Below are 3,827 nucleotides of genomic sequence, written 5' to 3'. Positions count from 1 at the left end.
TTGTTATGTTGTGTTTTTAATCTTATTGATTATGTTATTAAACCTAGGAAGTCCAAACGCTCAAAGATTGGTTAGTTGATTAGTTCCTAGAGAAAAATTAGTATGATTAATATAACTTTTGGTTGTTTATGGTTTTTTGATTTTGATTCTAATGATTTTGTCTAGCTATTCTTATAAGATACCTTGTTTTCTATTTTTTTAATTTTAAACTCTCTTGTTCTTAGTGATCACATAAGTAAGTTTATTAATTTTGATACAAGGCTATTCCATTTCCCTTTTTGCTTCCAAAGTAGTTTGTCTTCTCTTTCTGAGAGCCTTTCAGTTTCCCATAGCTTTTCCTTCTCCTTAATCCTTTGTAAGGTTTATTTTCTTTCTTGTTAAGGCACTTAATCCTTGTCTTGGCTTTCCTTAAGCTTGCTTTTCTTTTAATGTATACACTAGTAAAACTTAGGAGTCCCAATTCCCATGTATATTTTGATAGGATAATTATTGGGCAAAGATTGAGGAGTATTATGTTGTCTACTTACTCTTTAGTAGTAAGAGTAGTATATCACATTCTTCGTAATGAATTCATTCACAATTATAAAAAAATTAGGACAATGAATAATAAAAAAGTGGGTGTGCTATCACATCTCACTACTTGATTATCAGTTAGTCCCGATCGACGGAATCAACTTTTGATATCCATGCTATGTTTTTAGCCCCAGCTCTCCAAGTTGATCCTAATAAGGTATCAATTGAACTCGTGTAAAGAAGAGTATTTAATGGAGTGTATTTGAAAGATCTAGATGTGGTGGTGAATAACAAAAGAGGGTATTTGTCAATTTCTGAACCCATATTCTATAACAATAATTAGTTTGGGCAAGAGTGGTTGCCACCTTTACAATCCTAGAAGTGGAACATTTGAACAGTTTTCTAAGCTTGACATGAAAAATACAACAAAAAATAGATTTCATGTTCTTCTTTTTGTTTTTAATCTCCACCATTACCAAACTAGATTTATACTTTCATTGTGAAGTATTGTACTGGGTAATGAGAGTGGAAATTAGACTCCTTTTAAATGATGAAAATTTGGAAATCTCTAATTTATAATTTTAGCTTTAGAATTAGTCTCGATAAAATCCCCTTGTATGTTAATTGTATGTGGTATGCTCATTATGAATAAATGAAATATTTTAATATTTTCTGGTACCTGATCCTTATATTGCATATCTTATACTCATGGATTTTAATTTATCATCCTTTACTAATTATTATCATATTCATCATCCCATTTATCGAGGTTTTATGAAGCATTTATCTTTCAATATCCTTTGAGCTGTTAAGAAGACTCTTTCTTTAGAAACTCAATGTGGATCTTTAATATGGTCCATCCTCTTGTCGAGAGGTTTTTTATCATTAGCTTGTAGGAGCTTTCATATTCATATTCATATTTGTGAAATGGACGATTGATACATGTATACAATTCTTCGAGCAATTGAAAAATAAACTTAGACAAAAACCTCTGTCATCGAACCCCTAACAATTACTACAGACTTTCCCTGGAAGCCATAATATTGATAGGATCTATCACTAAGACTTATGGCTGAGATGGGTTTTCCCGACACAGTTTGTGCCTGTAAAGCCCTAATTAAATGCCGTCATTACATTAATCTCTCATGGAATTCGTCACCATACCAGAACAATTATAGTCTCAAAATTAGCAGATAAGAAAATTGATATGAATACTAATTATGACTGAAATTAGCTAATAAGGAAATTGATATGCATCCTACCTCGTGTTGGAGATGGTAATGGTGGCTGCTGAATCGGCGGCGGAGACGGCAGTTGTAGGGGAGATGGTGGCGGCGGCGGCGGTGGCGGGGCAGGATGAAAGAATGAGTAGATTTCATAACGAGCAATGCAACTACCGCATCGACCCAATCCTCCCTCAAAAGTTCCCTTGTCCATTAACGTCACATCTAATAGAATCCGAATTGCACTTGCTAAGCAAATTTGGCAGTCCTCGGCAGAAGTTAGATCCCTCCAACACTGAAGCAGACCGTTTATCGTATAAAATGTAGACGCCGTGACTGTTGATCTGGTGGCAAATCGAAATGGGGATCGGAGGGCGTCATCTGACAGATTTGTGAAAAGCTCGCTAACCGCCGCACTGAACACGCCAGGCTGATCTGTGACCGCCTGGCCATTGTAATAAACCGTTTCAAAATTGGTATCTAGGTTTCCAAAGAAGGAAAAGTTCTGGTAGCGTATGAAGCACTTGTCCAGCCAAGCTCTATCGCCCGTTGCGTTTCCACAACTCTTGCGAATGGCGGCACTTGCGTCTTGTGAACAACTGAGGCATTCTTCCGCAGTTGTGTCTCCCCTACATTGGAGGAGACCATAGACATGTATGGGCTTTGGCCGTACACAGATGTATTGAAACCCTTTGATAACGATGTGTTGTTTGCGAGATTGTTGAGGACAGTGTTCAAATTACTCTGAAACACAGCGCTTGTAGAATTAGTGCTCTCGCAATGTTGGGCCGAGCTCATGCTAACAATACATGATAAGAGAACTACACAGAACAACACTAAACACTTTGAAGTGCAGGCGATCGGCATGTTGGTTTCCCCTCAGCAGTTTTCACAAGAAGCAAGTCTATTGAAATGTTAGTCTCCTTGCACATAATTTAATGTCATCTTAAAATTTCAGATGAAACGTCTGTTATTTAGTTTCAAATTAATATCTTTCACAAAGAGCTGTGAAGTTTCTCAGTATTGCAACTTGACGCGTAGATAAGTTGATGAAGGTATAATTAGAGCTATCTAACAGAGATTATTCCTAACCTAGGAATAATTATATAGAATTGTTGACTATCAGAATCAAATCTCCACTTTGGAAGTGATGAGATCTACAAAATTGTATTTTAGCATTAAAATAATTCAAAAGTATCGCAGGGATTATTTAAAGTCAAAACATAAATGGCGAAGTAAGATGTTGGCCCACGCGGAGATGTAAATATTCAAGATTATTTAAAGTCAAAACATAAATGGCGAAGTAAGATGTTGGCCCACGCGGAGATGTAAATATTCAAGCTGGCATCATTGAATAGAGCTAGCAATCTCATTTTAGTGTGCAATAGGTATGCCGTATTCTGGTGTAATTTTTTTTGCATGACTACGACAAAGGAGACATTTTAATTGTTCTTCACATGTAATACAATATGTTTGGTAATGAAAAAGCACATAGATGATTAGGAAGGAGATGGAAAGTAGCAAATATTAATGTGCAACACAATTCGATGAGCTTCAATTTTCCAATCCATACTATGTCCGGGTCTTTATTTGTGTGTGTATGGAATGTCATTTGCACCTGCTAAGAGTACAGTATTTTTATCAACTTTGAATTTGTAGACAGTAATTTGTAATGTATGTATCGGAAAAGGAATTCAAGCTTACGTATAGTATTTGTTTCAAATTTTCTATTGTTGGAGGACTTGTATTTGATAATCTTTGAAGGCGCTTCTCCTCTTCTTTCCTTCGTGCAACAAATGGGTTTGTTTGCATTCGTGCATATCTTTCAAATGTGAATGTGGGTTGAATGCAGAGATCAGTAACCTCACGTACTCTTGATATTGCTATGAATGTTAGCCCCTGCCGATCTATTTTCCCAATGTCGATTGTTGCTCTTTGTAGTGTTTGTCCTTGCGACTTGTGGATTGTTAGGGCCCATGCCATTTTTAAAGGTATTTGTCTGTGAATGCCACGACTTATTGGTAGAATTGGAATATTATGTGGGTTGTTATGGTCCCAGGGTGGCCCAATGTAGTTTGGAATGTCAACAAC

At 36.3% G+C, this 3,827-nt stretch overlaps 1 pseudogene; it reads right to left on the bottom strand.

Annotated features, from left to right (window-relative positions):
* Positions 1-1,743: 1,743 nt before the first annotated feature.
* On the bottom strand, positions 1,744-2,603 carry LOC149531187 (cysteine-rich repeat secretory protein 55-like; annotated as a pseudogene).
* Between the last annotated feature and the right edge of the window lie 1,224 nt (positions 2,604-3,827).

Source organism: Cupressus sempervirens, chromosome 11 (genome assembly GCF_028749045.1).
Source record: "Cupressus sempervirens isolate cs-2001-9-10 chromosome 11, ASM2874904v1, whole genome shotgun sequence".
NCBI classification, from domain to species: domain Eukaryota; kingdom Viridiplantae; phylum Streptophyta; class Pinopsida; order Cupressales; family Cupressaceae; genus Cupressus; species Cupressus sempervirens.
The sequence above is the reverse complement of the archived record's forward strand: the minus strand, read 5'-3'. Positions and strand labels throughout refer to the sequence as shown.